Consider the following 13,160-nt stretch of genomic DNA (forward strand, 5'->3'; position numbering starts at 1 on the left):
CTCCTCATTCACTCCGCAAATTTTTTACAGTGTATGTATGTAGTCAGTCAGTGGTATTTAAACTTACTGCACTTCTGTTTCTGATTTTCTTTTTCTTAGTTATCCGTAACCGCATACTTACGCTTATTAGAACACTTATGAAGTATGCTTTTTACGAATTTTTTGGAGGTTATTTCTTCTGTCGCAATACTCTTCGCCCATTCTAGAAATTAAGTTAAAGTGAATTAAAATTTTTCAATACCTCAAAGAATAGGAAAAAGGACAAAATAAAGCCTTTAAGTTCCTATGTCTTAACAAAATATGAAGCGAAATGTTAATTAATTAATAATATTAATTATATTACAAATTCATAAAATAAAAAAATATTGTTCTTTGAAGTAAAATTAACTTGTAAGTAGCCAAGAAAAACGAAATTATTGTACTCTACAAATCAGTTAGATATTGAATATTTGCAGGGTAAACAATAAGTAACAGATAATAATATTTACGAAATAATCCTTTAAATACTCGATGATCGATAGCCGGGCGTGAATCTGGTCCTTTTCCCTCGGCTGAATAGTTAATTATATTTTCACCATATATTTCTTCCAATGCTTCTCCTACCAACGCACGCCAGTTGTTTTCTGCAACTGATTCGATCCGTAGTTTCGTTTCTTCCTGCATAAATAAATTTGTGTTTGGAGCTACTTCAACCTAAAATTAAGAAATTTTAATATCGATGTCTCAAATTTAAAAGTGCTAGAGAATTTTCGTTAAGAATAAAGCCTTTTATTTACATTATTCTCTTCTTTCTTAAAGTAATGTTTTGGAACCTATGTAAAGAAAAGAAAAATTAATATACTTTGTTGCTCATATAATTATTAATTAGAAAAGTGATACTTTACTACTTATAAAAGCTTAAAGAAAAAGAAATTTCTTTATTCACAAATCTTTATGTTAGCTATAAAAAAGAATTAATCTGAAGACAGAATCAAAAAAGAATTTAAAGAATCAAAATGTAAGGTTATTAAAATTTGAGTTAAAAAACACTCTTTAAACTTCTTGTAATTAGCAGAGAGAAAATTTTAATAATGAAGAAAGAAATTTAAAATTATTTTAAAAAAAATTAAAATTTTAGAAATAAATAAAATAATCATACTTTTATTAATCCGTTGAAATGAGCTTCATTTTGAGTTTTTAAACAGCATTCTTTGTTTTGTTCTGGCACATATGAAGCTTCTAGTTCTGTTGCAACTACAATTTAAATCACAATAATGAGTAGTGATGACAAAGAAGATTTTTAATTATTTGGACAGCTGGTATTTGACATAATTATCAATAATCAAACTTACTTTGCTTTGAATTTGATATAGGAATAAGACTGGACGACATGTTTAAGCATGTAGTCTGTTTTGCTTCTATGGGAGAATAAGAAAGTGTTGAAGAACAAGGTAATATGGTATCTTTTTTATAACTGTTATTAGCTGTATTGCTAATCAAATTTATAGTAACTGGTTCAATCAAAAAGGAAGTCCTGGGGGGAACTCATAATTATCTGTCTCTAAAATTTAATAAAAATTACGAGATGATGAACTTTGAGAGAAATTTTGAGTTTGAGTGTTCGAAATTAAGTTAGGTTGGACCAAGGATTGATTAGGGAATTTCTCACTTTGACTATCAGTAAAACTTGCTCTTGCTCTACTGAGGATTGGTTTTGCATTTATTATTTTAGCCTCAATTTTTTTTTTGTTTGAATTTTTTATTCCATCAATTAAATTTGAATTTTCTTTGATTTCTTTTTTTTTTTTTAAAAACATCAGATGAAAATATTTTTGTAGACTCATCAATTATCTCTCCTTTATAATTAACACTAATTTTTTCTAACTCTTCTTGATCAGCTAGAAATAATTTAATAAATATTATAGTTATACTGAATAATAATATTATAACAGTTAGATGTATATCTTAAAAAAATTAATAAAAGAACTATTTTCTCAATATTTCGAGAGCAAAATAGGTAAATTTCTATAATTTTGATAAAAATCATGGTAAGGCTAGTAAAGATTTATCAATCATCACATTATAAGCAAAATTATGTCAATATACTTACTGTTTATCGCTAATACTTTCATTTTAATTTTAGTTTCCTTTTTAGTTTTTTCATCTTTCCAAATTAATTCTCCATCTGCACCAACAAACTTATATCTTTTTGGAACTTTTAAAAGTGGCACAATATCAGTTTCTTTCGATTCTACCCACCAAATAAGAGCCAACTTCTTTTGTCGGGGTTTTTTGCTCATGTCGAGGGTAATCGTTATGTTCACTAACTATGATAAATCAGTTATTTGCATAAAATTAAAAAATAATCTCAGAAAAATATTTTGATTCAATGTAATGAAAACAAATGTTCATTTGTCTTGTCGTTTGAATGTATACATCTATTGTCGTCACAGTTATTTGCAGAAATATTCACACTGAAGGAAATAATAACTATTAAAATGCCAAATATTAATGAATTTATCAATAGTAATTAAATAACTAAGAATTTGTCTAGTGCTAAACTTATTATTGGAAAAAATAATTGAGCTGTATAATACAACGTAACATGTAAGATTTTTATATTTATTTTTATAAATGCAAATGAGCATAAAAAATTTCACGCAATGCATCTGATCGTCACAACAGTTATTTAAATTTTACACTTTTTTTTTTAATTTTTTTTTTTGGTAAAATTATTATAAGTAGAGTCAGGAAGTTAGCCCTGCTAAAAAAAGCGCGAGAAAGATTTTTGTAACGACAAATTTGATTGGCTGGAAGAATATTTGAATAAATTGTTAAATTCGATAAAAACAATTGAACAATATAGATTAAAAACAATTTTAAGTATTAAAATAATATTTATAATTGTTTTCTGACATTCTTTGCAAATAAAGTATGAGAAAACATTATTTCTACTCAAAAAAAAAATGTTGATAAAACTTATAATGATATAAAATAGGATATTTCCGAGGATATTTAGAAGGACATATAAAGGATTGTTCGCAATGCGATATTTAGACTGGTGAGCAGCATGGACAGCAAGGTTGAGATATCTTGGTGGTCACGCTCATGCAAGAGGGTAATCGGACGGATATCGCACTGACGGTCTCGCTGGATATCTCGTTGACGGTCTCGCTGGATATTTTGCTTTGAATCGCGCTGATGATCTCGCTGGATATCGCGCTGACGGTCTCACTCGATATCACGCTGACGATCTCGCTGGACATATTGATTGATATCACGCTGACGATCTTGTTGGATATCGCGCTGGTGATTTCACTGGATATTACGGTTGATATCGCGCTAACGATCTCGCTGGATATCGCGCTGACGGTCTCACTGGATATCTTGCATGACATCGCGCTGATGATCTCGCTGGATATTGCGCTGACGATCTCGCTAGATATCTCGGTTGATATCTCATCGATGGTCTCCCTGGATATCGCGCTGACGGTCTCACTGGATATCTTGCATGACATCGCGCTGATGATCTCGCTGGATATCGCGCTGGCGATCTCGCTAGATATCTCGGTTGATATCTCGTTGACGATCTCACTGGATATCTTGCATGACATCGCGCTGATGATCTCGCTGGATATCTCGCTGACGGTCTCACTGGATATCTTGCATGACATCGCGCTGATAATCTCACTGGATATCGCGCTGACGGTCTCACTGGATATCTTGCATGACATCGTGCTAATGATCTCACTGGATATCGCGCTGGCGATCTCGCTAGATATCTCGGTTTATGTTTCGTTGACGGTCTCACTGGATATCTTGCATGACATCGCGCTGATGATCTCGCTGGATATTGCGCTGACGATCTCGCTAGATATCTCGGTTGATATCTCATCGATGGTCTCCCTGGATATCGCGCTGACGGTCTCACTGGATATCTTGCATGACATCGCACTGATGATCTCCCTGGATATCGCGCTGACGGTCTCACTGGATATCTTGCATGACATCGCGCTGATGATCTCGCTGGATATCTCGCTGACGGTCTCACTGGATATCTTGCATGACATCGCGCTGATGATTCACTGGATATCGCGCTGACGGTCTCACTGGATATCTTGCATGACATCGTGCTGATGATCTCACTGGATATCGCGCTGACGGTCTCACTGGATATCTTGCATGACATCGCGCTGATGATCTCACGCGAGATATCTCTAGCGCGATATCTACCGAGATATCGAGTGAGACCGTCAGCGCGATATTCAGCGACATCATCAGCGTGATTCGAAGCAAGATATCCAGTGAGACCGTCAGCGCGATATCCATAGAGACCGTCAGCGAGACCCTTAGCGAGTGCGTCAGCGCGATATCCAGCGAGACCGTCAGTGCAATATGCAGCGAGATATCTAGTGAGACCGTCAGCGCGATATCCAGCACGACATAGATCGAGATGACTGGCGAGACCGTCAGCGCGATATCAAGCAAGATATCCAGCGAGAACGTCAACGAGATATCAACCGAGATATCCAGTGAGATCATTAGCGCGATATCTAGCGAAATCATCAACGAGATATCCAGCGAGATTGCCAGCACGATATCCAGCGAGATCATCAGCGCGATATTAAGCAAGATATCCAGCGAGACCGTCAGCGAGACCGTATGTGCGATAACAACCAAGATATCCAGCGAGATTTTTAGCGCGGTATCAAGCAAGATATTTAGCAAGACCGTCAGTGCGATATCCAACAAGATCGTCAGCGCGATATTAAGCAAGATATCCAGCGAGACCGTCAACGAGATTCTAGCAAGACCGTCAGCGCAATGTTCAGCGCGATATCCGTCCGATTATCCTCTTGCATGAGTTTCACCACCAAGATATCTTAACCTTACTGTCCATGCTGCTTACCAGCCTAAATATCGTTTTGCAAACAATCCTTTATATGTCCTTAAAAACAACCTCCGAAATATCCTATTTCATATTATTCTAAATTTTATCTCCATTGTTTTTTTTTTTTGAGTAAAAATAATGTTTTTTTATACTTTATTTGCGAAGAATGTCAGAAATCAATTACAAATATTATTTTAATACTTAAAATTGTTCTTAATCTATATTTTTCAATTGTTTTTATCGAATTTAACAATTTATTCAAATATTCTCCCAGTCAATCAAAATTGTCGTTATAAAAATCTGTCTCGTGCTTTTTTTAGCAGGGCTAACTTCCTGACTCTAATTATAAGTTATACAAAGCAAAGAAGTATTCTGCTTTTAAAATACAAATTTTAATACGGTATACTAATTTTAGAGATCACATCTTCATAGAAGGTTATTAAAATAAAGTCATCTTTCTTAGAAGTTATTTCATATTTTGGAAAATTTTCGTTAAATAAATATAATAACAATCTAAGCCTGGAAAAAAATACACATAAAACTTTCTATACTCTTCAAGCTAACTAAATTTTTTGATTTAATGATCCAATGCACCTTGATAAAGTAGTAGCTACTTATTAAAAATAGTCGACATTATAAGTTGATCATTTCCATTTAGGCGTTAAGAATTTATTTACTAATAGATTATCACCATGTTGTTTAGAATTTTGATAAAGAAAACTACACTGAAAAAAAAAAATTCTTGACTGAAATGTAAATTTTCTTGGCTTAAAAAAATATTAAGGAAAGTTGAAAATTTCTTGAATGAAGTTAAAGTTTCTTGAGTCAAGAAAATTTTCTTGAGCCAAGAAAATTTTTTCTTGCTCAAAAATAATTTTTGTTTTCCTTAAAATTTTTTTGGCGCAAGAAATTTGTTTTTTGTGTGTATCTATTAAATAGTTTGATATTGTATTATTTACTAAAAAAAGTACACAAAGCACTTGAATTAATTTTGAACTTTTTTTTAAGCTAAAAATAAAATTTAAAGTAATCTTAAATAAAAAGATTATCTTACACTAATTTTTTTAAAAAGATATGATCACTCGTACAAAAAAAAATATTTTCAAAATTTAAAGTTTTATAAATTTTTTGAGAAAAAAAAATGAAAAACTCGGAAATTTATAAATTGGGCATCATGGGTCTTTTACTCATATTTAAAAGATTTATATTCATTTTTGTGCATTGTTACAGGGAGATTAATGAAAATATTAATGATAATGACGATGATAATAATTCTAATCATGAAAATCAACAAGATGGCGACAATAATAGTAGAACCTCTGATGAGGACCAACAAGATATTAGCAGTGATGACTCAGTTTCTGAAGATGAAGATAGTGATGACGATAATGATAATGATAATTACAACCGCATTGACGATGATCAACCGTTGTACAATGATGCTTCATTGAGAGTCAATGACAGTATGCTCTTGATATTAACTATTTTAGTTAAACATCATCTCACGATGACTGCTATTGAAGATATTATTCAAGTTATTAATTTACATTGCCCACCTCAAAACTTAAAAAAGAACAGTTTGTTCAAATTTAAAAAATTCTTTTCTCTTCATAAAACTAATAATATCAAGAAACATTTTTATTGCTCTTCATGTAATCGAGAATTACTTACGGAGAATCATAGGTGTCCATCATGTCCAAGGAAAAAACCATCTTATTTTATTATTCTTGATGTTATAAAACAGCTTAGAGATATGTTTAAAAAAACAGGATTTTTTAACTCGCTGCAACACCGTTTTCAAAGATTAGTAAATCAAAATAAAATCTCAGACATTTATGATGGTTCCATTTATCAATCCTGGTTCAACAATGGATTCTTACGAGATCCAAGAAATTTGTCATTCAGCTGGTATACGGATGGTATTCCTGTTTTCAAATCGTCTAAAATTAGCATGTCTCCTTTTTTGTTGACAATCAATGAACTTCCTTTCAAAATTCGCAAGTTGATAGAAAATACATGACTTTTAGGATTGTGGTTCGGAAAAAATAAACCTGATCCTAATTTATTTATGAGTAAATTCGAACCTCAATTATTAAAACTTGTTAATGGCATTACTGTTAATATACCTAATGAGTATGAAACAATTACAGTAAGAGGAATTATTATTGCTGGAACTGCTGATACTCCTGCTAAATCAGACTTTCTGAATTTTAAAAAATTCAACGGTGAATATGGTTGTATGACTTGTTGTATAAGAGGTGAAACTTTTAATACTGAAGCTGGGTTCACACATGTTTATCCGTATCAACAAATATTAGATATGAGAACGTCAATAAACTGCATTGAGTGGGCCAGATTAGCAACGGAAGATAACCCTATTATGGGTGTCAAAGGACCAACATTTTTATCGATCTATGTACCAGATTTTATTGGAGGGTTAGCTGTAGATAGAATGCATGCAGTTGAAGGGGGGGTTATTAAAAAAATTTTAACGCTACTCTTCGATGTTCAATACCGAGCGGAGCTATACTCATTATACGACGTGATAGATACAATCTATAATAGGTTAACTTCAATTAAACCCCCTAAGTTTGTCCATCGAATGCCTAGATCTATCACCGAACTTGTACACTGGAAAGTTTCAGAGTTAAAATTATGGGCATATTATTACTCGATTCCCATTTTTAAAGGGAGTTTTACAGGAATGAATACTTTGAGCATTACAAAACTTTTGATTGCAGCATGTGCAGTGCTTAGTTTAGATGAAGTCACAGAAGATTTAATTGAGGAAATAGCTGAAGATTTTTACATAAATTTGTCAAAGATTTTGAAGCACTTTATGGACTCAGGGCATTACTGCTCGATTAATTCTCATCCCAAATTATTCATTTGCCAGATTGTGTGAGAAGATTCTTGGCCCGTTATGGTCATCACATTGTTATGAATATGAAAACATGAATGGATTGTTTTTAAATCAATCAAAGGGAACAAGTCATATAGATACACAAGTTGCAAATTTCACATTACAGAAAATATCACGAAAGCAAAGTTCTCGGCAGAAGAATTTGCCAGAGGGAAGTATTCTGAGAATTTTGTTTGAAAAAGAAAAAATCAAAGTTAAAATCAACGAAAAAATTGGTGATCATTGTTACAGTGTCTAAGGAACGTAAAAATTTCAGCAATCCCTTCCTGATAACCTTCGAGATCTTATTCGCCAAATATTATGAACATAATCAACATGAGAGTGTACCGGTACTCCTGAGACTGATGAAAATAAATAGCAAATTGTTTGTGCCTCAACAATGTATTCAGAGGGAGTTACAAACCCAATCGAATGCGATTCAGTACTTACTGGACGGCAGATCTTATTTAGGGTTGATTATGTACTTCATAAAGGAATTAGAACCTGTAACTGCATTGATAATCTTTTGTAATTGTAGAGGCCTAATCATTATGCTGTGATTCAGAAACTAATTACAAGATGATGTATAATGTAGCTTTACAGGAGTATCGATTTCACAGATTTAGAACAGAAGATTACTTACTCAAAGTTCACACAGAAGATCGTATTATATTAGCTTCCAGTAGAAAATAGTTATTGATGTTTGTGTAAATAATGAATATAGATAAACTCAAATTGTCATTGGCATACCACTAAATAAATATGAATGAGAGTAGAATAATAATCATAAAAGCCACATAAACACTGTTGACAGGGAAAGAAAGAAATTATGGGAACTATTCACTATACCATTATAGGAATGGTTTCCATAAGTTTATGGAGAACCATTCCTATAATAGTTTAGGAATGGTTCCACACGATATATGCTGGAGGTTTAAATCCTACACACCGAAAAAAAAAATTAGGGGTGCCACATGATACATTCCTGTGGCAGATACATGATTTTCATAAGGACATGATTTTCAGACAATAGTAGTTAAAGCAACAATAATAATCAAATAAGGCGCGCAGTAGCCCTATCGGATCCGGCCCTTGCTTACCAAAGCATTGGACCGGGTTCGAGTCCGGCGTACACCAATGAATATTTTCAATATTTAAGTGTATTATTCTGCTCAGCCCAAAAATAAAACGAGTTCAAATCTCAAAAAGTTTATCCCCTACCGTAGTCGTTCATGACCTTAGTAGTTTATGCGACTTTAAACAATTAAAAAAACAAAATAATCAAATAATAATAATAATAATTTATATTATTAAGATAATAAGAACAATTTTGTCTTCTGGATAGTCATATGATGAAATCGATTTTTTTAGTGAAATTTAGTGTCATTGCAAAGGACTTGACTTGAATTTGTGCCTTTTCAAGGTTTCATATTATTCTCATCGATGGTCAATTCATGATGATAAGTATTTAGGTTGCATTCGAAAATGCTCTATCTCTAGACATATAATTGAGAAATGACCTTGTATCTCGTGAACTATTGACATTTTTAAGATATAAGCTCTTTATCCCGATGTTACACTCATCGAAGACCTTTCATTTGAGTACCTACATCAATTTTTCATTAGTATTTTATATATTTATATACAGGGTGATCCCAAAATTACTTTTACAGCGAAAATATTTCTGGATAGATGGAAACGATTCTGAGCAGAAAACTACTTAGTCGTTACTGAAAATTTTGAGTAGTTTTTGAGTTATTCAAAATTTTGCAGCTGACCAATCAGATGCGAGATTTAACATTTAGAAAAAAATACAAAAGAATAAATAATAAAATTGGCTGCGTCGCGATTTCCAACTTCACGTTTTACTTTTGTTTGATTACTTTTTTAATTAATTCTAATTTTTAATAGCTTAAACAAATAGCGTAACCTTAAAAATAAAATTAAATACTTAACTGGAGAAGTTAATTTTAAAATTTAAAGGAAGCAATTGAATTCAATGAATGGATACGTAATGAAGGATAAAAATTACCATTTCTTGTCTCGAGACAACGAGCGAGATCATGAGGCGAGGATCATGAGCGAGATCATGAGCGAGACCACGAGCGAGACCACGAGCGAGACTACGAGCTTGAGACTACGAAGCGAGATCATGTGAAGGTGATATCATGAGCGAGACCAAGAGCCGAGAGCACGATCCGAGACCACGAGCAAGACCACTAGCGATACCACGAACGAGACTACGAGCGAGATCAGGATCAAGGCCACGACCGAAACCACGTGCGAGATTATGAGCGAGATTCCCAGCAATACTCTTATAATTAACCTCAAAGAATTTCTCTAATTCGATTTTATTAGCCTCCAGATTGTGTCCTTTCGAATATCCGGTCAATTGTCTTTTAATCTAAACTTGATGAAATAATTTTTACTCCTAAAGGTTGACCTGGATATTATTCTGTAAATAATTTTTCAAATCGTCCTTTTGTTTAACTAGCCTCTCAATACTATCCAGGAAATAATCCTGATAATCCATTTTGATCTGGACCATTTAATAATTTTCCCAATGTTTTCTAAACCTAGCCTTGAAATATAGCTTTAATTTCTTCTAGTCAACCTGGATTTCATCCTGCTACTTTTTCTTGACTTTGTTCTTTAATTATCTTACCAATTCTTCCTAAACCTAGCCTATAATTTTTTTTTAATTCCTGCAGTTTAACCTTAACTTTATCCAGTAAAATCATCCCCAGGATTTTCCTTCGGTTTAATCGTTTAAATTTATTCTGAATGTGATCGTAATAAGCTTTCAATTTTTTTGCCTTCATGTTATCTCCCAATTTAGCTCTTAGAACGTTTTTTCTTTTTTTAACAATCTAGATTTGATCATCAATTGATTCTTCCGAGTATTTTAAGTTTTCTACGCGTTCAAAATCTCTACATATTATCCTTTTAATCATTCTTCTTATGGTCCTTCCGTATTATCTTGCTAGTATCCTACATTTTAGTCTTCTATTTTTAATTCGTTCATTTAGAACAGAAGAGTACGCTTACTGCTATGTTCGCGTTGCGATCGCTCATCTTTTATTTATGTCAATTAATTAATTCGCCGTGTATCTATCATTACATCTAATAACTTACTGAAGGATTTAAATATTCATAAATCGATTTCTCTCATTGAGGCTGTTCAAGAAGATCCGCAGAGATCGGTATTCGTGGAGTTTCTCAGCAATTGAATTTTGTCTTATGGCACCGTGCAACGAACGTTGAAAGATTTTGTAAAGCTTCACGCAATATTAATATCAACGAGTTCAAGAGAGTTGAAGCCTGAGGATTATCCAGTTCGTATGGCTTCTTTGTCAGGAACTCTTGAATCGTTTTGAAAACAATGAAGATTTTTCAAAAAATTCTGTTTACTGATGAAAGTCACTTTGGTCGAAATAAGTTTTGGAATACCTGAAATTTCCACTGGTATGCTCAAGAAAATCCCCACTGCACTATTGTTCGGAATCACTCAAGACTGGTTTTCTATTTCCACATCTGGGCAGGAATCCACTTTGGACAACGCACGATTAGAAATTGAATTCAATTATAATAATTGTCTTATTATAATAATAATTCAATTTTGATTTGTAAAGTTCTAACAACAAAATTCATTATAGGTTGGTCCTCATGAATTCGAAGAAAAATTTAACATCAGAAATATATGTAGATTTTCTCGATCAACATTTACAAACAAGAATTTCGGAGAAGCAGGAATCTCCCCGCGAGGATTTATGAAGAAATGTGGTTTCTTAACAAGATGGGCGCTCCGGCTCACATGGCAGGAGCTTTTCAAGCATGACTTCATGCAAATTTTATGAATCGCCGCATTTGTCGATGTGGAATAATAAATTGGCCTCCAAGATCACCAGATCTCAATCTGTTGGGATTATTTTTTATGGGGCTATGTGAAGGCCAACGTTTACCGTCATCCCATTGACGACGTTGATACTCTGCGCGACAAAGTCACGGATTTCGTCTGAGTGAGATCATTGGCTACAGGAGATGGTCGATAACTGCGTAACGAACTTCGTCAAGCGTCTTCGGTGTTGTATCCAAAATAATGGAGGACATTTTGAACAATTTTTATAATAGATTTGTTCACTGACATTATAAATTTCATGTTAATAAAAATTTTATTATATATAATAATGCTATTAATTATAAAAGTCATTATAATGTAATATTAGTTATCCTCATAGGAAGCCTGGTAATTATTCTCGTACTCCATCTGATAAGAGTCTTTATTATTAATCTGATAAGCACGCTGAAATTTGGACTCGTACTCCACCTGATAAGTCCTTATTATTATACTGATCAATAGCCTGGACATTCTCCTGTTTGTTTTCCTGCTAAAAGTCCTTAAAACTATCCTGATAAGCAGTTTGGCGGTCGTCTATGTCCTCGGCCGGATAAAAGTCCTTCAAATTATTCTGATAAGCAGCCTGGATTTCCTGTCCTTACACCTTCCCAGGTAAGAGTCCTTATAACACCGCGATATGCAGCCTGGATGTTATCCTTTTAATTCTTCTGATAAGAGTTTTTATAATTGTTCTGATAAGAAGCGTGGATTTTATCTCCTTATAATTTTCTTTAAAAGAGTCCTTAAAATAATCCTTGATAAGGTGCTGGAATTCGTCCTCGTCCTCGGCCCGGTAAAAGTCCTTAAAATTATCCTCAGAAGTATTTGATTTAGTTCTTTTAATTTTTCTGATAAGAGTCCTGATAATAACAAGTTGATAAACAGCCTGAACTTTGTCCTTTTAATTTTCCCCAAAAATATCCTGATAAGCAGTCTGGATTTTGTTGTTTTAATTTTCCTAATAAAATTCCTTTAAAATTATCTTGATAAGCAAGCTCAGATTTTGTCTTTTTAATTTTCCTGATAAGAGTCATTATAATATCCTGATAGACACTCCTGTATTTTGTCCTTTTTATTTTCTTTATTAACATCCTCTGTCTTTAACCTTATAAGTAGCATAGATTTTGTTCTCTTAATTGTCTCATTAGAAATTAATTTTTATCATTCATTATCTATCTATTCATTAATTCAATTGCTTCCTTAAATTTTAAAATTGATTTTCCAGTTAAGTATTTAATTTTATTTTTATGGTTACATTTGTTTAAGCTCTTTAAAATTAGAAATTATTTAAAAAGCAATCAAACAAAAGTAAAACGTGAAGTTGGAAATCGCGACGCAGCCACCTTTATTATTTATTCTTTTGTATTTTTTTTTAAATGTTAAATCTCGCATCTGATTGGTCAACTAAATTTTGAAATTCAACTCAAAAACTACTCAAAATTTTCAGTAACGACTTAGTTTTCTGCTCAGAATCGTTTCCTCTATCGAAA

Source organism: Cotesia glomerata, linkage group LG1 (genome assembly GCF_020080835.1).
Source record: "Cotesia glomerata isolate CgM1 linkage group LG1, MPM_Cglom_v2.3, whole genome shotgun sequence".
NCBI lineage: Eukaryota > Metazoa > Arthropoda > Insecta > Hymenoptera > Braconidae > Cotesia > Cotesia glomerata.